Source organism: Podarcis erhardii (assembly GCF_964252035.2).
Source record: "Podarcis erhardii genome assembly, chromosome: 13".
In the NCBI taxonomy this organism is placed as follows: domain Eukaryota; kingdom Metazoa; phylum Chordata; class Lepidosauria; order Squamata; family Lacertidae; genus Podarcis; species Podarcis erhardii.
In genome coordinates this window covers 29,651,760-29,679,623 of record NC_138502.1, presented here as the reverse complement: position 1 = coordinate 29,679,623, position 27,864 = coordinate 29,651,760, and the positions used below count along the sequence as shown (strand labels likewise).

Below are 27,864 nucleotides of genomic sequence, written 5' to 3'. Positions count from 1 at the left end.
GCCTACCTTTCTCCACCCACATACAAGGACCCTTCTCCATCTGTGGTTGTGTACAAGCCATACATCTAAAGCACAGCACTCCCCCAAAATGAATATTGGGAAGTGTAATTTACCCACCACAAACCTACAATTCCCAGCACACTTAACAAACTACAATTCCTTGGATTCTTTGAGGCTGTGCTTTAAAAGTATGGTGGATATGCAGCCTATTCCACAAATGTGTCTGCTATAGAGCTTCGTCTGTGTAGATGATGAGAGAGAATGTGGCTGAGGGTATGCTTTGCAGGGGCAACATGGCTAAGCTCTTTATCTGTTCTGGAAGTGGGAGGTGGGAGAAACAAGGGCAAATATGTCTGGCCACCTTTCCTGTTTGCTTTCAAATCCACACACCACAACTCGACAGAGCAAAGCCCCGACGCTGCATATATTCCTATTGATCTAGAAGGCGTTAATCTCTCGCACTTTAGAAATGTCTCTGGAAACATCAATATTGGTATTTCGCTCATAAATGCAGTTTCTATTTCATATAAACCACAGCAGCTCTCCTCATCATAAATAAGTTCTCCTTTCATTCAGTCTCATCCTCTGGGTAAAAGATGGCCACACAGAGATATTTTATGGACTGCAGTTTATTATTTGTGGACCGCAATCCATGTAATCAAATGTAAGTGGGCAATACACGTGGTCAGATATTGTCCACAAAAAATATTATGCCATAATAAATTTGTTACAGTGCAATCCTATGTATGTCTGCTCAGAAGTAAGCTCCCGAGTTCAGCAGAATTTGCTTCTAGGCAAAAATGTGCAGGATTGTAGCATTTACCTTTAAGGAGCCTTATTTTTGTTGAAGCAAGCTAGCATGACCACCCTTATGGAAATTTTGTGGACTGTTTGGTGGTGAACTTTGAGATCTTTCTAACTACTGTCCTAAGTGACAGCATGTTACTGATATTGTATTTTTATAGTCTGATGATACCTAAGAATTGTAGCTCAGTGGTAGAACATTTGCTTTGCATGCAGAAGGTCTCAGGTTTGATCAATCCCTGGCATCTCCAGGTTGGGTTGGGAATGCTCCCTGCCTGAAACCCTGGGAAGCTGCTGCCAATCAGTGTAGACAATATTGAGCTGAATGGACCATTAGGCAGACTCTTTCTGTGTATTCCTGTTACATTCTTATGCAAGCTTCCCTGGGAGGGCTTTTTACCAGAACATAGTGGTAATAACAATAATAGAAATAATTTACTAGTCTTAATAAAAATTCACACCCTGCCCTAGTTTTACCAAGTGGAAGTAAATATGTCATGAATGGGGAATTCTGTGCAACTTCCTTGTGCTGAAACAGTACACATTTTCTATTGTTTCCCCCAAGGAGCTCAGGAGACCCTCTATTCCCCTAACAGAGCTACAATTCCCAGAGTTCCCTATGACAAGGGATTGAGAACTGCAGTTCTGGGAGAGGGAAAGGGGTTTGTGTCTCCTAACAACTCTCATAACCCTTAACAAGCTACAGCTCCCAGAACCCTTTGGAGGAAGCCATGGCTGCTTAAAGTGGTATCTGCTCTTTAAATGTATAGTGTGAATGTGGCCCTTGGCTCCACCCACCACTGGCATGCACACATACGCCCCCCCCCCCCAGAAGGCTGCTCACAAGAGAGTGAGGCCCTTGCACTGAAAAATGTCCCCCACTTTAAGGAAAAATGTTCTGGCCTTAAGAAAATATATTGAGAAACATGGAAATATTGGTTGAGATATTGGGTAGTCATCACGGTACAATTTTGCACTGGGTTCAGCGAATCCAGCCTAGTGCTGGATTTCCTTCCTGCGTCCTCATAGCCCCCACATCAGAAACACAACCTCCTCGTATTAGTTCCAAGAACTGCATTTAGCTCTTTAGAAAACAAGGGGCCTTGCTTGTTGCAGTTGGACGTGCATTTTGTGTGTTTCTCCGCCTGGCTGGCTGCAGTGTAATCATGGCCCTTGTCACCCCGCGCATTGTGGCAGAGCACAGGCTTGCCGCTTCCTTGTTTGTAGAACATTAAATCATCCCACGGGGCGCCCGTGGTTTTGTATATCTGCCACCGGCGCTGTTGCTTTTATGGTAGACTACGTTTCTTGTTGGTAGATTAAGTTTTATACCATGACACCTCAATCCAGTGGATGTTACCAGGTTTGCGGCCTCAGCTTACATGGTAGAAATGTTTGGGGTTGTCTCTCCCCCCGCCCCTTCCTTCCAGGCAAGTTTCCAAGACCAACAGAGGAGGATGAATAGAGAGAGAGAGGCTGATCCACTGTGCTCTTTGTAATGCTCTTATTTTGTTTGCTAAGGGCGGGGCTTGATTCACTGTGGAGGGCCAGCCAAATCTTTATTGCTTACAGCAGCAGGCTACCACAATTCAACGCATATAGAAATACAAAATTCATACAGAGATACAAATTTCAATAATATAGTAAATAACTGACTGACCACCAAGAAATAAGCCTTGATGGGAAAGCAACCTGCAGGGAAGGCACCCTGAATGAGATTCTGTGACTACCACTGTCTAGCGCTGTGGTGCAGAACCTGTGGCCTTCCAGGTGTTATTGGACTACAATGGCCACCATCCTGGACCATTAGCCATGCTGTTTGAGGTTGGTGGGAATTAGAGTCTGGCAACCTCTGTTGGGCATCAGGTTCCCTGTCCCTGGCCTAGAGGGATGGAAAGTTTTGCCACTTCTTGCGTGAATAGCCCTTGACATCCAAACTTTTTCAAAACTTGGAGGGAGGAATCCATCCATCCATATCTCTCTCTCTCTCTCTCTCTCTCTCTCTCTCTCCAAACACTACACCTTTTTTTCAATACACCCACTCTGTGCCGGTGGCATTTTGGGTAATTGGATTATCAATACAGCTTAATCTGTGAAGGGAGATCAGTAGCGGGTGGGTGGTCTTGCTTCTGGGCAGGGAGTGTGCGTCAGATGAACTTGTGGTCCTTCCCTGTCTTCTGCTGACCTGTTTTATCTCCCTGGCTCTCTGCATGTCACCTTTCCCATCGCTCTGTCGGCATGTCACTGCCTCATTAGCCCAGTCTCAGAGTGTTTCGCCAGGGAGATAAAACACCCTGAGCGAAGCTCTTCTTTCGCTGCTAATGATGCAGACTCTTCCATGCATGTTTTGTCCTGGACTTCCTTAGAGTTTAATGAATTAAAACACCTGGCATGCTTCAGTGCGGGTGGTGTGGTGAGGACAGCTTTCACCTTCAAGCCGTTCCACTGCTGAGGTTTGAGTAGCAAGGCCTGTTGACAGGAGTAGCCAAGATAAATCATTGTGTCTGACTCAGCATAAGGTTACTTTTAACAAGTGGAATGGAAAGCTTGCTGCCCTTCAGATGTTGTTGCACTCCAGCTCTCATCTGCCCCACCTATCATGGTCAGTATTCAGGGATGGTGGGAGAGGTAGTCCAACTACAGCTGGAGGGCTACCGGTTCCACCAACCCCTTAAAAAAAAGCTGCTTGCAAATCTTTCAAACAACAAAGTAAGTTATGCAGACTATATAAACTCAATGCCTAATTGCCTACAGTGGGGTCAGGTACTCCAGGGACCTTCCGGACTCCAGAGCAGTGGGGGCTTGTGCTCACTGAGACTGGTGGGGCAGAAGGCAGGGACTCCAACATCAGGTAGAGCCAGAGCCAATGGCAGGCAGAACCAGCTCATTCTGGTTTTGTCCCTGTTCTCCTCCTTCCTGAGTTCTCAAAGGGCAACACTGAGACTAAAGCAGAGGGGGAAGCTGACAAGCAGGATCAGTCCACCTGGACTGGTTGTTAATTAGAAAGGCAGGCAGGCTGACTGTGGGCAGACTGAGGTTGATGGGGCAGTGGTCCATTTGCCCTAATGGAACAGGCTGGTCCAGAATGCTGGAAAAGAGAGCTGCCAGGGATGCTGTGGCAGGAAGAGGTGAGGTAGATCTTGATCTAAGGATCTGGGTGATACACAGTACATCAACAAACTTTTCTAACTTCCAGTTGTTTAAGAGTTGTGACAATGAAGGAGGTTTTTACTCCCTAAATTAGACAGCTGAAGAAAGGAAGCTTGGAGGAAAGCCAGGAGCAGATCTTCCTGTGAAAGGAAAATGAACTCGTTCTGGGACTGAAATCAGATTCCAGAGTGGTGTGTATGTTCTGAGACACCTTGCGCCTTAATTTTATCTGCCATCAACCAATTAATTTTATTTTGCATGTGTATTTAGGTGAGCCTTTCCATACCTGGTGCCCTCCCAGTGTTTTGAACTCCAACTCACAAGAGCCCCACCCAGCATGGGCAATGGGCAATGGTCAGGGATGATGGGTCTTGCAATCCAAAACATCTGGAGGGCACCAGGTTGGGGAAGGCTGCTCTAGGTGACAAGGACTTCTAGTAAACAAAGTTGATCCCCCAAGCCCCAAGTTTATTCACCCCTGGGTCAAATTAAGACTATGTAAATGTCAGGGGGACACTTGCACATCACCAAAAGAAGAAGAAGAAGAAATGCAGCACCCCAAAAGTTGAGAAGATATGAATGAAATCTGCATTTTATATGTATAAATAGAGGCGTACAAATAATTTCTAGAATTCATATAAAAATACAGTATATCTCGTCATAGCGGGGAAAACAAATGGCCACCCTGAAATGGAGGACGGCTTGGGGGAGAAGAAATGGGTCTTTCCTCTCTATTTCCCACCATCAAAGTTCCTCCTTTGTGTGTAGACCCTGAGGGCAAAGTCCCATAAGCCACATGCCCTGTGAGTCTCACTTTGTGGGGTTTGGTGATGTGCTGTGATTAGACTTGTAAACTGCTTAGAAGGCATTTTGGCATGTAAGAAGTATATAAATTTAATAGTGATAGTTGTTATTATTACTAGTATTGTTTAATATTGCTATGAATGGATGTTGAGTTCCACCATGATGTATGCTTTGTCATGGTGGCTTGGACTGGGTAGCTGTCAACAAGAGGGCCGCTGTCTTAATATTTTCTCCCTCTCAACGAGCTTGCTGAGATGAAAAAGTCTCGTTTCAACTCTGGGGCTGTTGTCAAATTCCACCATCAACAGGGGAATACAGGGCATGTGACATAACTATGCTGCTCTTCTCTGCTACCTTTCCATGAGTCCACTCCATTCAGGCTGTCCTGCAGTGCTGACATATCTTCATCAGTGGAGGGTTCCTCCTGCCTTGTTTCAATGCTGTTGCATCTCAGGTTCTGCTGGTGTAGCAAGGCTTCCACCACACCCTAGCAGAAATCCCAATACAGCAAGTCTTTACCTCAAAGCTGAGGCCTCTTAGATATAGGGTTGTGTCCTAAAGCCCCAAATTACAGAACAGCACCCAGAACTGAGATAGTTGGGGGTAAAAATACAAAGCAAAAATCTGATTTAGGAGAGCTTTCGGAAGGAAATCTAAGCTGGGAGAATCTCTCTTGATGACTCCTTCTCCTTCTCCTTCTCCTTCTCCTTCTCCTTCTCCTTCTCCTTCTCCTTCTCCTTCTCCTTCTCCTTCTCCCATTTCATTCCAGCTGTTCTGGGCTCCAGAATCCTCCAGCTACAGTTCCCATACACACCTATTTAAAGGCATTAATTAAATGCGGTATATGTCATGGCTTGCCATTGTGGCATCACCCTAGGCATTTTGCCTCACTTCCCTGCTGCAAGGGCTGGGGGATCTCTCCCCCCTTTCGTTTGCATTGTTTAAACCACCTTAATTGTGCTTTTCTTTTCTGAACATAATAATGGCTCAGTAGATTAACGGGGAACTTAATCGGAAGGAGGCATGAAAAGCCTGCAGAACATACAAAGCCAGATGCATTGGATTTGCAGGCACTTCTTTGCCAACTGTCAGGTATTGAAATCACATCAGAAGTTCCAAAAGGCAGCTAGCAGGGAGTTCAGACTCTTTCAGAGATTCCCCCGCCTTGGGATTTAAACTGGGGCTGGTGTCAGAGGCTGGCATCATTGGTCAGCTGCCGAGGACCAAACCCTATTATGGGGTCAAGGGCTCTGCCAATCCGTGGAGGCTTTTTCCCTATTGTTGCTCCTCCTCCTGTCAGTATTATTGCCTGTTCACCTGGCTTCTCTGTGTGAGCAAGCAGTGAGTGGGGAGAGCAGCAATAACTTCTGCATGCCTTGTTCTCTCTCCCTTTATCTGAGAGGCAGTGCGGATTGCACCCAGAGAGGGAGAAAGAGAATGGAGAGTGGTAACAGTGGCAGGGAAGAGGAGGTGAGTGTGCTCAAGGAGGGCCACCCACTAACTTCCAAAAAACCCTAAAGGGACCCCTGACCATTAGGTCCAGTCGTGACCGACCCTGGGGTTGCGGCGCTTATCTTGCTTTATTGGCCGAGGGAGCTGGCGTACAGCTTCCGGGTCATGTGGCCAGCATGACTAAGCCGCTTCTGGCGAACCAGAGCAGTGCACAGAAACTCTGTTTACCTTCCTGCTGGAGCGGTACCTATTTATCTACTTGCACTTTGATGTGCTTTTGAATTGCTAGGTTGGCAGGAGCAGGGACCGAACAATGGGAGCTCACCCCGATGCGGGGATTCGAACCGCCAATCTTCTGATCGGCAAGTCCTAGGCTCTGTGGTTTAACCCACAGTGCCACCCGCGTCCCTGCTCAGCCCCAAACTGTGCCAACTCTCCAACCAATGGTCAGGGATGATCAGAGTTGTAATCCAGCAAGATCTGGATGTGGTGGCGGACCTTGGGGTCTCAAATTTCAGCAGTGCCCTATGTAACACCAAAATCTGGCACTCCCTGCCTCTCGCCTTCCATTCTACATCATAGTTATAGTGCCCCCTTCGGTACTCCTTTGGCTCTGTGCCCAGTGCGACTGAGGCAGCCACACTCCCCTAAATCCACCTCTGCTGGAGGGCACCTGGTTGGGCTTTGTGGTTGTGTATATTCAGAGATGGCCATTTCATGACTACATTGGGGCTTCCTAGGAGAGGCATGGAGTTTGTGACTTACCTGAGCCCAGTTCAGATAGACACTCAACTAACATCTCAGTTCCAGTTACAGATAGGTAGCCGTGTTGGTCTGCCATAGTCAAAACAAAATAAAAAAATTCCTTCCAGTAGCACCTTAAAGACCAACTAAGTTGTTCTAGGTATGAGCTTTCGTGTGCATGCACACTTCTTCAGATACCTGAAGAAGTGTGCATGCACACGAAAGCTCATACCTAGAACAACTTAGTTGGTCTTTAAGGTGCTACTGGAAGGAATTTTTTTATTTTGTTTTAACATCTCAGTTGTAAGCATGTTTACTTGAAGCAAGTCCCGCTGACTTTTAATGGGGCTAAAATCCAAAGAAATATGCAGTCTGGGCGTACTGAGCTGCTACTACAGCGAGAGAGCAAGTTGTGTTCTTCCTACTTGATTCTTCATTAATTTGGCCCTAATTGGCCATGTAAACAAAAAGATGCAGTTATTCAATCAGAACTCAGGCTTTGAGCTGCCAAGATCTAGACCGAGGGGGAAAGGAATGCACTAGTAGAATTCTGGGCCTTGTGATACCTAAAAAAAGGAATCTTCTCCACTCCCCACAGTCTTCTCACCCATCAGAAATAAGGCAATTAAGTAAATTGTGGTAGGGGAAAAGTTAAATATCACCTCCCTACCCCCCACCCCCAATAATTCTTCATTCACAGTCATAGGACACTTTTGAGTGGGATTTTGTCATTTTCCATTACTTTCCTTATCACAAAAAGTCCAGTGTTTTGAGGAAGTAGATTTATTTCACTTCCAAACAATTATAATTATGCAACCTGAATTTGCCTGTAAGAGCACATCCACACCTCTACTTATCCCATGCTTCCCAGGCACATGTCCTAGCAGTTTTGCCTTTGCACCACTGCTTTCCCTTGGAAAACCCTCTATTTAGCACTAAATTGGAACAAATGGTAATCTGCAGAAAACCCAGTTGCCATTTATTCTGTTTCATCACCAATTCATGGGTTTTCCCAGAGGAAAGCTGCAGGGCAAACAGAAGTGTGGATGAGGTCTTATAGGCAAATTCCAGTTGCACAATTGCATTGTTTGGGAGTGCAACAGGGCTACTTCCCCCAAAGACCAGACTTTTTGTGATAAGGAAAGTGATGAAAAATGCTATGGAAAGTGTGGGATAACACTTGCTCAATGCCACGTAATCTAACCTCCCCACAACCAAATCATGACAAATGTGCAATAAATAGCTGGTGCTGTCTCACCTCCCTGTACACAAATCAGGATGAATTCTCAATAAATGGGTTGCTGGCTTCCCCAGAGACTGCTTTTCATTTAATAAACAGACAAATTAGGGCTTTTAAACACATATTTGCGAGTAACATAATCTTTCCCAGAATTCTAGTGTTTGGCAGACATTTTTTCCTCAGATAAATCCCTCAGCCCATGTGCTCATGAAGTGAAGTTGCAGGGAAGAAGGGAGTAAACTTCTCATGTCATGATTTGTGTCCTTGTGGTGTATGATCTCCTCACTCCCATTTGTCGACTCATCAATTTGTAGCCTGTCAATGCGTCATGTAACCTGCAGGACACTGATAACAAAAACTGCAGCAAGCTTGATGCTTTAATAATAACTAGCAGGGAAAGCAAGAGAAGGTGGTAGGGTGGCCACTTAACCTTTTTGCCACCCCCCAAAAAAAGAACAGAGGATACAGATCTGCATAAGATTTGCATATCCAAGCTTATATATGTATAGATGCAAATTTAGAAGTAGTTGCAACAATTTAAATTGCAATGCAGTATATCTTGCCATGGCATGGGAGGCTGTGATCAGATGTCTTGCTGTGTTTCTGCTCAGTCTTCTGCCCAGGTTTTAACTGTTGAAATGCTGCTTCAGTAGATTCAGTCTTCCTTTTTTATCTTTAAGGCAGACTTAGACTGGACAAAGGATTGTTGTTTGAAGGTCCTTCAAATAGAGGACTATCCTCAGTAGCGTAGCACACTTGGCCATCCAAGAAGGAACACTGCTTCATTTCAGAGGTGCCTGCCTGCAACTCGCTGGTCACATCCATGCCACATCTACCATAAATCACTCTTACACCACTTTAACAGTTGTGAGTTCCCCCCAAAATCTTGGGAATTGTAGTTTCTTAAAGCTGCTGACCTCATAGACCTACAGTTCCCTGAACTACTGTTCCCAGGATTCTCCACGACTGTTAAAGTGGTGTCAAAGTACTTCAAATGTATGATGTGGATGTGACCATCCTCCATGATTCCCTAAGTGGAAAGGAGCTGCTCTCTACACATGTATTATTATTATTATTATTATTATTATTATTATTATTATTACACACATTTCAATTAATGCATTAAAACAGTGTTCATAAGTTGAGCAGTGCTGGGCCCTGGAATCATATTAAATTATGCACATGCTCCAAACAGCAGTCACCCTGATGAAAAACCCTCAGGTTTCAGCGCTGAGCTCTATCACTGAAACAGGGTTTCAGTGGTAAAGTTGCCCCAGATTAAGCCCAACACAGAACACATCTTCAAGCGGAGTGTTGCTAGTTTGGTGCCAAGTCCTGCCACAACCTCACAACTCTAAGAAATTAAATGAAACCACATCATACTGTGAAATGTAGCTCTTTGATTCTCTCTCTTCCTCCCGCCTCCCCACACTCTTCATTCTCATTAAGGCGTGTGATTAGTATCTCATCACTGAGAGTGACAGTGAGCAGGAATCTTCTTGTTAATTTCAACCAGGACAGGCTTGAGTTTTAAATCCTAAACAAAAATTAAATGGCCATGAAGCGCTTGCTCACCTCCCAGGAGATATTTCTGTTTCAGCCTGACAGCTTAATTAAAAGCCAGGCAAACGGGATATGCAACATGCTTATCTATCGCGTGGCACCGTGCTGTGAGTGCAGAGCCCAGGAAGGAGAGAGGCTTGCCTTGGCGCAACGCACTGCAGTGATTAAATTTAAGAGAGGGGGAGTTTTGCCAGCAGATTCAATATTCTTGGGCAAAACATTCCAATTAAAGTAACATTCTCTCCAATTTTTAGCAAACATTCCTGCTCACGGGCGTTGGGTGGTTTTAGATTTGAAATTTAGCTGTTTGGGATGTGGAATTTTTTAAATATAAATTTTAAAATTTGATATTTTGAATTCAAATTTCAAAAATTGCTATACAAATTGTTTTCCAAGAAGTGATAGGAGCTGCACTAATAAGGGATGATCACAATATTCTTTTCAACTTTTGTGGAAAGGAAAGGCGATGAGGAAGGTGGTCGCACAGAAGTATGATTGGAGAGAATTTCATGTATGAGGAGAAGCAAAGGGAAATGGGCAGAGTCGCTTCAGGTAGCAAGAGTACATTGGATGGCCACAATGGTGGAACTGGACTAGAGAAGGTTTCAGGAGGGGATGTTTTGGAGAAATAAGGACATTGAGACAATGAGGGGCAAGGCTGTGGGTGAGTTGAAAGCAAGGGCAAGAAGTTTGTGCAGGCTGTGGGGGTGGACAGGGAGCCCCCCAAAGGAATTTATGGAAGAGAGGGGAGGCAGTGTGGTGAAAAAGAAGGTCTTCTTTTTCACCACACTGCTTCCCCTTAATTTTTTATTTTATTTATTTAGCAAAGTTTATATTCCACTTACTAGAGGAAAAGATACATCAGTGGTTTAAAAGACAGCCTACAATATTCATTTCAAACACTGGTGCTGGAGGGTCTAATTCAGTGGGCTCTCACCTGTCACCCTTGGGCTCAGAGGACCCTGAAAAACCAGCATCAGACTCAGAGCTGGGAATCTGATTTGGCACCTCACCTGGTGATACTGTAGCCTCTGGTTTGGGGTCCAGTGACAGGAGGCTTGGGTCATGTACAAGCTGGAGATTAGGTATCGGATCAGGGAAACAGAATCAGAAGCAAGACATATAGTCACAGGCAAGTTAGAGGGCAAACATCGGACAGGATAGATGCAGTGGGTCTCAGGATAAGAATGACCGCTCCCCACTTAAAACGGGGGGCGCCTTTTGCGTGGATGCGTGCAGCCCTGGATCTGGAGTGGCCCCATCAGCATAGGCTTTGCCTTCCCTCAGGTGGGATACCTGGAGGTCCCCGCCTACCCCAGCGAGTTGTCCAATCCCACCTGGGGGAAGTGTTGCCAGGGAAACCAGGCCAGGTAAGGGGAGGGATTACCTGCCCACACAATAGAGGGTGGATCTTAATTGTTAATCCTCACTTGGCTCCAGAGCTTCTCCCACCCTACCCACCCTCAGTTAATGTCTTCTTTTGCAGGTTAACTTTTCTTCATAGGTTTTGCAGGTTAACCTGTCTCCACAGGTATGCGGGCGCTGCTACGATAAGGTCGCTGTTAAAGGGCCGGAAAGGAATTTCCCTGCATTGGCAGGTTTCGCCTTTCCCGTAGCAAAACGTCACAACTTTGGCGGTATCAGGCCTTGGGCGGAATCCTTTAGTCCATCTTCCTCTTTGCGGCGGCGATACCAGGGTTCCCCGTTAAAGGGGTTTTTGAAGGGAGGCTTTGGCCGTACGCCGAAAGGTCGTCATTGCTCTCCCCTGCGGCGGCGTAACGGGGGCGGCTATCTCTGCTTGAACATATGTTCTCCAGAGCCGGCCCATCCCCCCCCCCACTGGATAACCCTGATGCTCCCTAGGTCCCCGGCTGGGGACTAGGGAGGGAGAACGCCCAATGCCTGAGCCAAGGTCTACCCACATTTGAAATTTAATAAAGTTGTGGCCAATTTAATCCCATAGCACGTTGTCTAGAGTCGTTATTCCACATGACGGGGGGACCACTCGGGATCTGGGGACTCCGCCTGTCCACGCAAAAGGCAGAGTACATTCAGACGTGGGGAATATTGTGTTAGTTTGTTATAATGCTAGCTCATCTGTCCTATTTACTAACCTGAAACATTATGGAACTGTGGCTTTCTGATCAATATAATGCCATGGCATGCTAAATTTCATTCACAGCAATGGGCATGGTGTGACACAACAACAGATGTCATTGGACAACATTGCTACTCCCCCACCCCTTCCAAAAACGTGTGCTTCTGTTCCCCCATGAAAGCAACAGGAAAGAACTGGATGCTGATCTTTCATCCCCAAATTTATCACATTACACCACCATTTTTTGGGGTTATGGAGGCTGTAGATAGTTTTTTTTCTTTTCTGGAAACAAATAACATAGAAATGAGCACTAAATATGCACAGCATTCCATTAGTTTATCTGAAGCGGGTTTTATGTTGTGCGAAAGCTCAGGTGTAATTCAGAAATTAACAGTTAGGGAAACATCAGGAAAATGGAATAAACTCCCGAGTGAATGCAGCCAGAGCCTGTATTGTTACATAATAGGTCAGTTGTTTAGATTCGCCTCAGAGAAAGAGGGTTTCTTTAAGGTCTTTGTGTCTCTCCATTGAGCAGCTGACAGCACTCAGAACTAGAATGCACCATTGACCTTTGGAAACCTGTCTGTCTGTCTGGAGTACCACTGATGCAGGAGATAAGGGGCCTGAAGGTTGCCTGCTACAGGCCCTGAGTAAAGGCCCTTTCCTCACACCTTAGAATCATAGAACTGCGAAGTTGGAAGGGACCCCAAGGATAATCTAGTCCAGGGGTCGGCAACCTGTGTCCCATGGCCCACAAGCGGCTGAAGGGGGTCATTTAAATGGCCCAAGAGCTGCCCCCGAACTGAGCCACCCACTTGGCGAGTCCTGATGCGCTGCAGGAATCTCAACTAAAGCATACATGACAGATGATCATCCAAGGGAGACCATTCCACTGTCAAATAACGCTTACTGTCAGAAACTTCTTCTTGATGTTTAGTTGGAATCTACTGTCTTGTGACTTGAATGCATTGGTTCTGGTCCTACCCTCTAGAGCAGGAAGAAACAAGCTTGCCCATCCTCCATGTGACAGGCCTGTAGATATTTGAAAATGGCTATCATAACTTCCTCAACCATTCCTCATAAGGCTTTGTTTTCCAGACCCTTGATCATCTTGGTTGCATTTCTCTGCACACGTTCATACTTGTCAATATCCTTCTTAAATTGTGGCACCCAGAACTGGATACATTATTCCAGGTGTGGTCTGACCAAGGCAGAGTAGAGCGGGACTATTTCTTCCCTTCATCTGGACATTAAACTTCCGTTGATGCAGTCTAGAATAGCATTAGCTTTTTTCTTTTTTCTTTGCTGAAGCATCACTCCCTTTGTATTCCAGGTTCCAGTGCAGCAGAGGTAGAACTTGCACCCACTCCCTTACAGTTCCATATAATTCTTCACCAGGCAAAATATGTATTCAGGCTGTGCAATAAACGCTTTTGAAGTCTCCAGTCCCCCCCCCCCCAAGTTAAGGCTGGACATATTTTTTTGCCCAGAGAGGAAAAGCGAGAGAGAGAAGGCAGGCTGAAATTGTCTTGAATTCTACTTTTAACAAAATCGGCTTACCTTCATATTCTGTGGCCTATATCAAGTTCTGAACACTGCCTTTCATCCAACATGACTTTGTGGAGATGAAGAGCTCAACCAGGCCCTGCTCCCAAGAATGTCCCTTTCTTGCTTTGACAGCATCAACCTGCCCCCCTGACCACTGGGACCTTTTGGCAATTCATCTTTCAGTCACCTAGTTTTCTGCAAAACAGCAAGTAGCGAGGAGGTAGCTTGCTTGCTGGCCAGAATGAGCTGCCCCTGGACTGAAGTTGAAGTGGAGAAGCAGCCCCTGATGTGATAAGGAGGTGGGGGAGAGAAGTGGGAGGATCACTTTGATGTCTTCAGGAAAATTTGTCATTGATGCAATCTCTTTTTCTTCCTCCCCACAAAGATTTTCCACTGAAAAGACAGTGTGTGCGTGCTCTCCTGTCTTTTGAGTTCCTTTGAATAGCACTCTCTTCCTAACATATACACATGCACACCATTTCATTTCATAAAACTGCTGCTCGAGGTTGCCGGCCATCATTACAAAATCTATTATTTCCTCTGGATGATTAGGGCTAGTATTAACCTCCCATGTCCAAGGCATGAGCCATTGGGGCAATAAAAGCAAGGGGAATTGGATGAGTCATTTAATTAACAGAACTGGGTGAATCACCCAGCAGCAAATGATTTTGCCTTATTTCCCCTTTGCTGTAAGCGGGTTGCAGCGGGATGTATTCATCAATTGGAAATTGTTCTGTGCAAGGTCTGGATGTTTCGAAACAGCTGATGAGGTAAACCTGTGAAATGGATGGTACAATTTCAGACTGTAGGTGGGGGCTCTGTGGATGGGGTGCTTCCAAATGGGGGGGGGAGCCCTGCATTTAGAAAACTAGCATGTCAAGAAAGTGGTTGGGCTAGACTCACTCTCCCTGAATCTAGGCATGTAATCTGAATCTAGTCACACTCACACCCACCCTGTTCATTGAAGGGGGCTTGGAGGCCTGAGCTGATGCAGCCCCAAGTAGCTCACTAGCCTCAGTCCATAAGGTCTCTGATTAAAGCCACAGACTCCTTGCTAAGGAGTGGTGATTGGCCCCACAAATGCTGCAGGAAAGTGCCTTCTGGACATGACGTTACCACTGTCTCATTTTAATAAGCACTTGGACTAATTCTGCTGAAATTAGGGGGCAGGGAGCAGCGTCTAAATCGCTTCAGAAAGCTCCATACCGTTCCACCTCAATTAGGTAGAAACAGGGCTAATGAACTAAATTGGGCAATTATGTTAAACGGGCTAAAACTGAGCGAGCGACTCATTTTCACAAAGAAATTCAACGGCACATATATTACATTTTCATTTATTCCACAATTGACCTAGTCACTGCTCATATTTCAACTATCTGGAAATTGACAAGCCTTGGAATCTTTTAGATAGATTTTACTTTGGCTGGTTGGAAGAGGCAGACACACGCATCCAAAATATAGCAAGCCTGATAATCAAACCCTTTATGAATTAGCTGACTGCCCACACCCTCTCTGCCAAGCCCTGTGATTTGCTGCTGTGTTCTGCCTTGGGCTGTTATGGATTCAGAAAACTTGCAGGATCAAATAACTGAAGTGGAAGAATGGCTGTACCACTTCAGACTGCAGGTGAGGGGAGACATTCTTTAATGCTACCCCTTGTAAACAAAACTCCCTGCAAATAGACACCAGCAGAGCATGGAAGAGGCAGGGCTATGGAGGCACCCCTTTCCTTGATGGCATTGGGTTGTTGTTGTTTTTTGCATAAGGGAATGTTCCACCTGGAGTCTGAAATGGTATGGCCCACTCTACCAGCATTCTTACCACTTCAGTCTGCTGCATGTGCAGTCTCACCCCAATAAGATATTGTCAGAAGAGGATGCTGAACCACTGAGATCCAGGTTGCACCTCAGCATAGATCTGAGTCTCATCTATAGAGCAGGATTCCATTGCAGGCCCCATTGCATGTTGGGGTCAGGATCAGTCAGTACACTGTGGGTAGAGAGCTCAGGATACTTACCAAGGAAGAGTCCCCGTTTCAAATCCTGCTGAATCCTGGGTTCTTGTCTTGCTAAATGCCCTTGAGCTAACAATACCCAGAATTGGGGCCTTGAATGAGCCAGAAAAATGGCTGGCTGGATACAGGGCCAGCTATGAAACTCTATACATGCTGCTTAGATGTTGCTGGTGCAGTAGATCTTCTGCTCAGCTACCTGTCTTGTATCAGCAGGTACTGGGGCTAGAACCAGGAACCTACAGATCTGAAAAACGGTTGCCTTGCATGGTGAGCCATGTGAAATCACAGTATGGAGCATTATCTGGACAATAAATGAAATCTGGACTGTAGGGTGAATCTGTCCTTACAGATAAGCCATTAGCTCCCTTACCAGGAAAAACTATGAACTATCTACATTTTAGCCATACAGAAGTCAGAGGTCTCCATTCATTTCACACCACCCCATTCTCTTCATTCTCTAACCAGGCAAGCAAGAAGCATTTTTTACTGTTCAAGTGAACATGGGCAGTGACATCTGTGGTCTTGGCAGCAGTGTAGCTCAGAGACAGTCCCAAAGGCCAGATAGGCTTGGAGGGCCGCATGAGGCTTCTGGGCCTCTGGTTTCCCCAGCCCTACCCTAAACCTTGCTCTGATGGTTTGCTGCCACCTGTCAGTTATTCACCACCCATTTGTCCTTTTCTTAGTGCAAGGTTATTTGCACCCATGACACTAAAATAATCTTTGAGTCTTTCACTAGTTATTTGTGCCCATGTGTGAAGAAATGGGTTTTGAATCAGGATGGAAAGCAGAAGAAGGCTGTTTTGAAACAAAACATGCATTTTATGCATGGAAGAATCAGAATGTGATGTTTCTGCAGCACTTGACTGGCACATCCCTGAGGCCAGCTCTTCTGGCACTTCCTGCTTAAAACTCCAATAGGTAGAGAGAGCCAGCGTGGTGTAGTGGTTAAGAATGGTGGACTCGTAATCTGGTGAACCGGGTTCGCTTCCCTGCTCCTCCACATGCAGCTGCTGGGTGGCCTTGGGCTAGTCACGCTTCTCTGAAGTCTCTCAGCTTCACTCACCTCACAGAGTGTTTGTTGTGGGGGAGGAAGGGAAAGGAGATTGTTAGCCACTTTGAGACTCCTTGAGGGGAATGAAAGGCGGGATATCAAGTCCAAACTCTTCTTCTTCTAGATGGGTTGTGAACCTCTACATTTACCATGGAGAGCTTTTCGCCTTGTCTGAGCAAACCACAGGACACCTACAGGGCAGTTGTGTTGCCCCTGTCAAATGCTGTAGCCAGTACCATGCCTTAAAATGGGACTATGCCCAGCAGGCATGAAGCCTGGCCCAAATAATGTTTGTATTCAAATGATATTACAGAGACAAAAAATACACACCACTATTTTAATGGCAAGCGAGAAAATGCCTCAGTCCCTCTCATGCTCCCTGCTGAATTTAATTCTGTGCTTATGTGCTCAGCTGCCCAGTTTGGGTTTTCACTCTATTTTGCCAAGTCCAATCCAAGGAAGCCACACTCTGTTCCAAGAAGCCTTATGACAGCCATGCAGGAACCCTATCCAGATCAGATGCAAGTGTAGGGCTAAGTTTGAGACAAAACTTGGCACTGGAACTAGAAGAAGAGCCAATGAAAAAGAGTTTCTCTGATCACATGCAGAGGGTTTTTCCTAGTGTGGCACTTAATTTTTTCTCTCTGAAATGTCAATGCCTAATCAGCCCCACCCCTAAATAATTTGGACCTCTGTGTTTGATTCTTCTATGTGTTGCTTGACCTTTTAAAATCATCCTTGTTAAATTCCATGCTCTCACTGACGAGATCAGAATTTCAGCCAGTTTAAGGTGAATAATCCAGGCATGTCGTTATCTATAGTTTCTCTCCGGAGATAGAAGGAGACCTGATGAATCAGAGAGGACAGATCTCAGCCACACCTAACCAAGGCAACCAGCCCACTGCCCTTGGAGCTGTGTTCTCCACTCACTGCCATGAGACTTGCAACCTCGTTCAACCCCAAAGAACTCAGGAGAGGTTCATGCTGCGAGTGTGTATCGTACAGCTGTGAAGCTGTTGTGGGAAATGAAACTTCTTAAACACTCCCAACTCAGACTTGCTTGCAAAGCCACAACATTCTCCCAATTTAGTGTGTTAAACAGCTTATATTTCCTGGCTCCAATCCAGGCATTGGTGAACCGCAGAAAGTTATGCACCCTGTTGGGTTCTGCAGAGCAATTGGAGGTGTTCGATCAGCTCTCAGACGAGGGCAGGATGAGAGGAAACAGGGCTCTTTAACTCAAATTGGCAGCCCATTCTTACTTGCAGCTACTTATAGCAGTACAGCTGTGTAGGAGGGTAAAACCTCCTAAGTGCAGATCATTTGAGGGTGAGTGGAACAATTCATGCATTAATATAAGCACCCCCTTTCCCTTGCTACCTCCCCCCAATGTGGCTAACCCTACCCCACAAAAATTGGTATTTGGTTGCATAAGTGAATCTGGAGTTTGTTATTGGAGTTAACTGGCACCAATGGGAGGTTTTCCCCCCTAATGCTAATTGCTATGTAAGGGGCGGGGGATGATTTTTACGAAGATACTCAAATTTCCCTTCCTCATGCAATGCAATGCCGATCACATTCCTACCCATCCACCACCCCACTATTTAATTTTTTAAAAACTCATCATGACACGATCATGATCATCACATCATTTAATTTTATTATTTTAATGTATTCTTTTTAAAACCTTTGTCAGGATTGCTAATCACACCATTAACATGACATGTAGCTAGACCCCAAGGCCATAAAACAACCCTGTGGGGTCAGAACACAGGACCATCTAGTCCTACATCCCTTTTCCAACAGTTGTCAGCCAGATGCTGCCAAGCATGGCTGGGGTTTGAAAGTGGCAGCCTTTTGCTTGTCCCCCAGCGCCTGACATGCAGGTCTGCTGCCTCTGTACATGCTGGTTCCATTTAGCTATCATGGCAAAATTGCCATTCACAGACCTAGCTGCAGACCAATGACTATGTTTGCTTGCAGTGAGCACCTGGTCTGAACAGCACACAAATTGCAACGGTGTGCATAAAATGTAATTTGGAGTGATGAATCATGAAGATGACCCACTCAACAAGATGGAGCAGGCTCATTCTCTGTTGCTCCAGTCATTGGTACGAAAACCAATGGGAAGAAAGTGCAAGGAACCTGATTTCAGCTAAACATTAGGGGAAACATCCTCATGGTAGGAGCGGATTAACAGTGGAACTGAGTGTCTCAGAAGCGGGTGGGTGTCTTCTTCACCTGTAGGTATTTAAAAAGATCTGAAATGCCATCTGCCAGTGATTTTAGGGGATACATTAGATTAGCCTTTCCCAACCCCAGATGTGGTTAAACAACAACTCCCATCAGCCCCAGCCAACATGGCCAGTGGTCAGGAACAAATGGAATTGTAGTCCAACATCTGTTGACCCCAAGTTGGGAAAGGCTGGACTAGGAAATCTTGTCTAAAACCTGGTGCCCTCCACATTTTAGACAACTCCCATCAGTGTATCTAGTGTATAGTCATACCTCGTGTTATGGATGCTTCAGGTTACGTGTTTTCAGGTTATGTCCTGTGGCAACCTGGAAGTACCGGAGAGGGTTACTTCCGAGTTTTGCTGCTTGCGCATGCGCAGAAGTGCTAAATCGTGCTTTGCGCATGTGCACCAAATCACGCCCCTCACCTGCGCAGATATGGTGCTTCAGGTTGCGCTCTTTTCAGGTTGTGAATGGGCCTCCAGAATGGATTCTGTTCACAACTGTACAGTGGTACTTCGGGTTACATACGCTTCAGGTTACATACGCTTCAGGTTACAGACTCCGTTAACCCATAAATATTACCTCGGGTTAAGAACTTTGCTTCAGGATGAGAACAGAAATCGTGCTCTAGCAGCGTGGCAGCAGCAGGAGGCCCCATTAAGCTAAAGTGGTGCTTCAGGTTAAGAACAGTTTCAGGTTAAGAACAGACCTCCTGAACGAATTAAGTACTTAACCCGAGGTACCACTGTATATAGATTATGGACTAGATACAGTGGTACCTTGGTTTTTGAATGTCTCCATTGACGAACATTTTGGTTTTTGAATGCTGTAAACTCAGAAGTAAATGCTTCAGTTTTTGAACACACCTCGGAAGTCGAACATGCCATGCGGCTTCCGCTGAGTGCAAGTTCCTGAGGCCTAGCTGTCGGCTATTGAGTTTTCAGTTTTCAAATGTTTTAGAACTTAAACAGTCTTCTGGAACAGATTGCGTTCGAAAACCAAGGTACCCCTTTAATTAGATTGCCCTCAAGACCTCTTCCAGCTCTGTGTGTCTGTGAAGTTGGGAAGTACAGAGTTCCTTCCTGTGTCTTTCTCTCTCCCCTGGCTAGACACCAAAAATGAGCAGGAGGCAGCACTGACCTCCACAAAATACTATCTGGAAACAGACCTTTTTGCTTGCTTGTTAACCTCCCCATTTCTTTTCTCAAGACCCTTTAATCTGAGTTCTGTTGGCATCTCATTTTCTCTGCATATCATGTTAATTATCTCACTCCTCAATGCCGGCTTTGTCTACTCTGCTACAGTGCTCAGCTCAAGCTTCTCCTGATTACCTTTCAAGTATCTCCATTCTACCTGCCTTCTCTCGGTTTGCTGTCTCTGCCTCCTCATACTCTTTGTTCCTCTGCCAACCATCTTCCCTTTAACTTCACAATTTCCACCTTAGTCCTGCTTACCTGCATTTTCCTTTACTGCCCCTTATCACCCAACATCATTTTCAGGAGTATTTAAAGACACATCTGCTTCTCAACGGATTTGCTTCTTCTACCCCTTCTGTTTTGATGCCCCCTCTTCTTAAATGGTAAGCTCCCAGGTAGTAACTGTCTCCTTTTAATCTCTATAAGGCACCTGCATTTCTGCATTCAAGTGTTTAACAAATTCTATAAATCGAAAGAGCTGTTTCGAGAATAGCCGTCATCCCAATAAGTATCTCTCTCCGCACATTTCCCAGGATCAGTGCCTTGCTGCCTAATAAACCAATTTTATAATTATGACATTGTGGAGGATATGTTCCTTCCCGTGTCTCCCTCCCCTCCTCTGGCCAAATGCTGAAAATGAGAAATCGCAAAGACAAAAACAAAACAGCATCGTTAAAATGCACAAATGATTATTTGCAATGTGAAGGAAACCAGCAGGCTGTGATGGGGACAGAAGTTAATAACACAGGCTCATAAAGGAGATGGTTGTAGGCTCATCTCCCCTGCTTCCTCTCCAAAGTATAATCGGTCCCTGTATGCAGTAGATTGTAACTTTGCCAGTCCATTGCAGAGACAGAAGGTATATTTGCTTTCTGTTTCTGGCACAGTAGTCAAAATGGGAACTATCTTTTACTCACGTGAATTCATCATGCATTCTGTTCTAACCAGGTTTCCCTTTCCCCCAGAGCAGTTGCATCCGACTCTCAAAATTTCTCCTTTCTAATGTTACCTGATCTTTTCATCAACTTTCCCCAACTTGGTGCCTTACAGCTCTTATAAATTACAACTCCCATCAGCCTCAGCCAGCATGGCCAGCAGCCAGGGATGATGGGGGATGCAGTCCAAAACATCTGGTGGGCATCAGGCTGGGAAAGACAGTTCTACATGGTGTCATTCCACTTCTTCACCTGAATCACTTTGCCAGCCTTGGCTTGAGAAGCTCATAGGAAAGAGAATTTTCTAGCCTGTGTTTGCTTTGTGTGTGATCTTTTCCTCACGAGGGCTTCTTTCCCCTTATCATTCCCCTCTCCATCAGCCCCCAGCCAGCACGGCTAATGTGTTGGGTGTCAGGTGGTGATGCAGAGGACTCTGAAACAGAAGGAGAAGGGGATGCAGGGCAGCCCTAGAAGACCTGCTACCCAGTGAGACTGTGGGACCAGTATTGTCCCCATCACCCCCATTGAGGATTTGGCACTGCCATCATTGGACGTGGGGGGCTTCTTGGAAGACCCAGTCCCACCAGAGACTCTCCTACTCTGTTGCAGTAAGGGACCAGTGGAGAGGTCTGGTCCCCTTCCAGCAAAGCAACACCTTCCAATGCGAGGTGCTCGTCATCAGAAGGCAGCTGTGCTGAGAGACACAGCAGCAACATTCACTCCATGCATTTAAAGCACCATGATACCACTTGAAACAGACATGGCTTCCCACTCCCCTCCTCCTTTAGCCATGCACTGATCATTGCCCTACCTATACTTCAACAAATGAAGTATCTATGGGCATGTATAGAGTGACCGCACCACACCATTCTGGAACTGCAGCAAGAATGACATCAACAGAAATGTATTGTAGTGCTCAGTACTGGCTCTACTGAACGTGGGTGGTGCTGTGGTCTAAACCACTGAGCCTCTGGCTTGCTGATCAGAAGTTTGGCGGTTCGAATCCCCGTGATCGAATGACATCCTATTGCTCTGTCCTAGCTCCTGTCAACCTAGCAGTTCAAAAGCATGCCAGTGCAAGTAGATAAATAGTTACTGCTGTGGTGGGAAAGTAAACAGCGTTTCTGTGTGCTTTGGTTTCCACCACGGTGTCCTGTTGTGCCAGAAGCAGTTTAGTCATGCTGGCCACATGAACCAGAAAGTTGTCTGTGGACAAACGCTGGCTCCCTTGGCCTGAAAGCGATATGAGCACCACAACCCCATAGTCGCCTTTGACTGGACTTAACCGATCAAGGGTCCTTTACCTTTTACCTACTGGCTCTTCTCAGAGTAGATATATTGAAGTTGATAGACATGACTAAAATTAGGTCTATTCATTTCAGTGGATTTATTATGAGCAGGACTTAGCTGAATACAACCCATGGGATCTTTAAATATATATAGTCTAGGGTGACATTTCCATGCCAGCAATTTGACCATTCATCCACCAGTCCTTATTGCAATGAATGAATGCCTGGTGATGTTGCACAGTGACAGAGCAACTGTGCCTTTTTGCATGGTGTGCTCATGGGGCTGTGGGTTCATAGCACGCCCACCCAGGACCCTAGCCCCTGGCACCAGAGGGATATAACTTCAGGGCCAGATCCTAGCTTGGCTTTGCGTGAAGGGTGTTTCAGGATCAACCTCTGGCTTCTCCACTTGAAAGGGTCTCAAGTAGCATGGCTTAAAAGAAATCTCTTTGCCAGCTGGAGTGGGCAGCCCTGGGCCAGATGGACTGATGGTCTAGCTCAGGGCAAAGCAATCTGCAATGTCATATGTTCAGTCTTTCTCCATGGAAGAGGATCAATTTAAGCACCAGCCTTCCTAGCTATCTAAATGCTTTTTCACGTGGGGGTGGGAGCAGAGCTGATAAAAGTGCCACTTTATCTTAAATTGAATTTGCCTACTTTCAGGCAAATCAGGTTGACTGATAAATTAACACATTATCCTGCTTCTTTTCAGTTACTCAGTAAATATAACTATTGGATTTGTCTGTTCTTGTGTATGTATATATGTGTAACTGCGCGCGCACACATGCACAGTTATTTGAAAAGATTTAACAATTCCCCCCCCCCTTTTTTAATTTTATTGCGTTTGTCTACGAGAAGCAAATTGTTTTGCTTGCCTCTTCTGGAAGCAGATTGATCGCGAAGCCAGACAGTTTTTCATTTCTGTATAATTGACATCTGTGGATGGCCCCCTTTGCCATTAAATAAGAATTAGGAAGGGGCTTCCCCCCCTTCCCCAGGCACTTTGTAATTATCTCCTCTTTTAGTCTCTCCTTCGCTGCAGCCTTATCTATCTGATTCCTTTGCCTGGGTCTCGATTTACATTTTGATGAAAAAGTAATAAATGGCGAGGAAATGAATGTATACATTCTCTCCCTCTCCTTCCCTTCTTTCTCTCTGCTAGAAATCCACCATCGCTACCTTACCGTGTTGTAAAAATTTATGTACACGGGCTTCGGGACTCCATTTCCCACAAAGTGTTCCCATATAATAGAGGGCCAAGCTACACTATCAGCAGCCTCACATGATATGCTTGTTGCTGGGCTAGACTACCTCAGGCTGCTGATGGGGTGGAGTATTGCATGTCTGAACAGCTTCCTACTTTAAAATAAGTAAATAAATGAAAACCCTCCCAGGGCACAAAAAACTAACACCTCAGAGTTGTAACCAGACATTTCCCTCTGTTGTGGGTGCAGTATGCCCCCTAAACCTGCTGTCCTCAGGAGTGGCGCTGGATAATGTCCCATTGCTTGCATTGAAGTTTCAATTCCTCTTCTGGTCCAGTCAGCCTCTTTTATGGAATGCTGAGAGGGTGCCATTATGTCCTTTGCCCCAATCAGCAAAATCTCTTGCACGATCTCTGCCATGTTGTTGCTATTCTCCACTGCCTTCTGCAGCTTAGTGTTGGACTTTGCTAGTATCCAGAAGTGGATACCCAGCTATCTGCTTCTTGACCAAAATCTTTCCTTATCTATCACACTAGATCCACCAGGCATTCCTCTCCCAACACATCTTGGCCTCATTCCATTTCCACCTCTCATAAGAACAGACCAAAGGCCCAGCACCCTGGTCTCACAGTGGCCAAGTGGCATTCAGAGGCTTAATGCCTCTGACAGCCTTATCCTCCATGAATGTATCTAAGCTGCTTTGAAAGCCATCCATGTTGGTGGCCATCACTATTTCTTGTGGGAGCAAAGTGTGAAAAAAGTAAGTGTGAAAAAAGTATTTTCATTAATCTATCCTGAATCTTCCAACGTTTGCCCATTCCTACTAGATGGGAAGACTTGTGTAACTTGTGTGTTGACAGCTGAGACACTGTTTACTAAAACCTCGCATTTATTTGTTGTGTTATCACAGTGGCTTACAGTAGCTTTGAGTCATGTGCCTTGGGACTGATATTTGCTCTCATTAACACCATCAAGGCCTTCCTTTCACAAGTGCTGAAACCCTGAACAATTCCTTGGAGGGCTGCATCTGTGTCTTATGCCTTCCTCTAATGAGAAGTAAAAAAAAGAGAGGGGGGTGGGGTGGGAGAAGACGAGCTCAGAGTGTTGGACAAGTCAGAAGCCATGAGAGAGCCTGCAGAAAACCTTCATTTTGCTGTTCGCAGGTGTGAATCAGCAGCAGAAGAGCAGCGAGCCCTAACATTTGCAAATCCTCTGCTTAGAAAGCAGTCATAACCATGCATTGTCATTCTGCAGCGTGACACAGATCCGGCGCAGTGATATTTTTTTGCAGGCCATTGCTTTGATATGCACCATCCATCTCTGGCTGAGACTCTCCCGCCTGTTTTGGCAGCAGTGCCAGTCAATTCTGTTTAAGGCTGTGAGAACATGGAGAGGCCTTTGCTGACCTCGCATAGGCGAGGCAGGGGGAAGAAAGAACAAACTTTGCATTCTTATTCAACTGAATGTGACAGGTCTGAAAGCAAGACAAGCTCTCTCGTGACCATCCTCCAGCAGTCCTCATCTGGAGAGGGGGATTTGCTGCCGGAGAATGAAGGGTTAACTCCTCAGGCCGTAGAAGGACTTTCCGCTAGATGCTCTATTATTTATTTCTGATGCAGCAGAAACAAATTTCTCAGGGTGAATTTCCCTGGCAAAATCTGTCTGCAGATTCAATTTCACCTGAATTTGGGTGGATGCTTATTAAGCAATTTATTTTTTATCTGCTTCTTCTTCTTCATCATCATCATCATCGAGTCAGCCACTGTGAATGGAAAGAGTGCTGGACTCCAGCAAGTTATCTCTTATTTTAGAATTGCAGGTGCAGTACTTCTCTTGTGGTGGCACTGTGTCATGCCCTCCATCTGAAAGCACTGTGTCAGGAGCCAAAGTCAGGAGCAGGTCAGCAATAAAACACCTGGTGTCAGTGAAGTTAATTCTTTATTCAAAGAAACCAAAACAATGCAACCTAGTGATCACAGCAGCTATTTCCAGTAGGCCTTGCCCCGATGAGACTGTTGCAAGGACTGAAGGTCCCTGCCTTTCCACGACTCTCTAAGACTCCTCCCTGAGGTCCTTCCCCTTCAACCTGAGGCTCCTTCGCCTTGTCCCTCTTTGTTCTACCCTCTGCATTGCTCTGTGTGTTCTGGGAGACCAGGCAGGAGGGAAGCTGGTTGCAGCAGGAGTAGGAGACTCCCTGGCTTCTTCAGCAACCTGCCCCCCCTCCGCTCCAGCCTCCACTTCTGTCTCTGACCCTGCCTCTACCACAGCCTCTTCCTGCTCACTAAACCCTGCTACCTCTTTAGCTTCCAATCTTCCCTTCTCCCATTCTGATCCTTCTTCTCCCTCTGACCACTCATCATCGTCCTACCACCAACCCCCTGCTTCTGAGCCTTCTTTCCCTGGGAGTTCCCTTGGGAGTTCTTTAGCTGGTCCCTCCCCCTCCTCTTCATCCAGCCAATCCATGACACACTGGCGCTTTTGGCATTCCAACACCACGCAGAAACTGGTCTGTTTGCCCAGATAATTTTGTGATATTAAACATTATTGTGACTGGATGATGTGGGAGTCTCCATGACTGTTTTTATAATGCACTTTAGTGGTGCTCTTATTGGTGTAAACTGTTATGGTTTTAATCACACTGTAATTACACTTCTGCAGTTAAGGCCAGTAGCTTTTACAGTATTCTGTTATTATAAATCCCACACATAGAATGATAGAATCATAGAATTGTTGAGTTGGAAGTGACTGCGAGGGTCATCTATTTCAACCCCTGCAATGCAGGAATCTCAGCTAAATCATACATGATTGATGACCATCTTATATCAAGTGGATTTGCTGTATTCATGCAAAGGCTTTATCATATGAGGAGGGTACAGTGACCAAATCTGAGTAAATTTTGCAGGAGAATAACAAAGTTATACCAGTTTTTATTTATTTATTTTTTTGTATTGAAAAGCCAGCGTCCCATGTTTGTAACTGTTTTTCTCTGCTCACTTAAAAATGTATCTTAAATTTTAGCTTTTCGTCATTTAGGGCTTATCTACACTGAACTTTTGCCCCATGCTTTTCAGACACAGGTCTGTACTTTAAAACTCGGTGTCCAAACACTCTTTTTTTCATTCCAGAGCTTTCCCCACCAAACCCCACTCTTTAAAGCTGAAGCCACATCAAAGAGCAATTCAGGTTTTCCAAGGATTGCCATTTGCTCTGATTTAGCGGAAAAGTGCAAAAGCTCTGGAGCAAAGACAGAGAGTGCTTGGACACTGAGCTTTAAAGCATGGACCGTGCCTGGACAGTGTGGAGGAAAGCTAAGTGTGGATAAACCCTTAGACTAGTCATTCAACTAAGGCAGTGTTTCCCAACCTTGGGCCTCCAGCTGTTTTTGGACTACAACTCCCATCATCCCTAGCTAGCAAGACCAGTGGTCAGGGATGATGGGAATTGTAGTTCAAAAACAGCTGGAGGCCCAAGGTTGGGAAACACTGAACTAAGGCAAGGGTGCTGACCTACAACTTCCATCATCCAGACTATTGATGATACTGGCTGGGGCTCATAGGAATTGGAGTCCAACAGCCTTCAGAGAGCCACAGCTTCTATGCCCCCGAACTAAGGGCAGTCAGTGCAACATGGTGCATTTGTCAGGCTGACGCTTCCTTGGTGGAGCCTGCATCCCAAAAGAAAAATGATTATTGCCAGAGCAAGCAGGTTGCAGCACTGCATATCTGAGTGGGGGAGAAAGGAATTGCCGCATCTGTGTGTATTTGCATGATACATGCTGCTACCAATATCTGTAGATGACATGTTGCTGTATGTGCACGTGAGCAGCATGTCCTTTTGCATGAGATGCTGCTGCACATGTCTGCACAATGTTGTGATGTTATGCATCTTTGCACTGCGGAAGGAATGGGACCAAGTGACCCAGGGAAGTGTGGAGGCTAAGACTGTGTGCACAATACCTGCTTAAAACCAAGCTAGGTCATTCTTTTTCTCAATTCAGATCCAAGCTGGTGCCGGGCAGAGTGTGGGAGGGAAAGATGTATTATCAGAAGGTTGTATATCATAAGAAACAACAGGGTGGATACATCATGGAGGACAAATATGGATTGTGGCAAATACCACAAACGATAGCTCAGTTGATAGAGTATGAGACTCTTAATCTCAGGGTTGTGCGCTCAAGCCCCACGTTGGGCAAAATATCATTGCAGGGGGTTGGACTAGATGATCCTCGTGGTCCCTTCCAACTCTATGAGTCTATGATTCTTTGACATTTGCTTCCCAAACCAGTACCAGGAATTGCAGTGGATGCAGAGTAAACACGAGCGTGGACACAGCCTAAGTGGTAAAGCAAGCACAACATGTGAGGATGTATTTTTAAAACGTTCATTGAATGATTAATTTAGAATATTTTTATTCCTCCTTTTCAACGAACAATCCTCAAGATGTCTTGCACACACAACCCCCCAATCCACACACTAGGACAAGAGTGTTCTTTCTTTCCACTCTAGGGCAACTGGCAGTCAGTGCAAAGCATTC

The 27,864-nt window shown here is 45.6% G+C and overlaps 1 protein-coding gene and 1 long non-coding RNA gene across 7 annotated transcripts in view; both read left to right on the top strand.

The window, feature by feature from the left end:
• The window catches only part of LOC309328060 (acid-sensing ion channel 2), a 376,555-nt gene that overhangs the window by 144,392 nt on the left and 204,299 nt on the right, over nucleotides 1-27,864 (top strand). The window lies entirely within an intron of this gene.
• On the top strand, nucleotides 5,668-13,807 carry LOC309328342. Of its 2 annotated transcripts, XR_014150797.1 has the most exons (3): nucleotides 5,668-5,850; nucleotides 10,216-10,421; nucleotides 13,189-13,807. It is a non-coding gene; the product is annotated as an uncharacterized lncRNA (long non-coding RNA). The 2 variants fall into 2 exon arrangements; XR_014150796.1 differs by lacking the exon at nucleotides 10,216-10,421.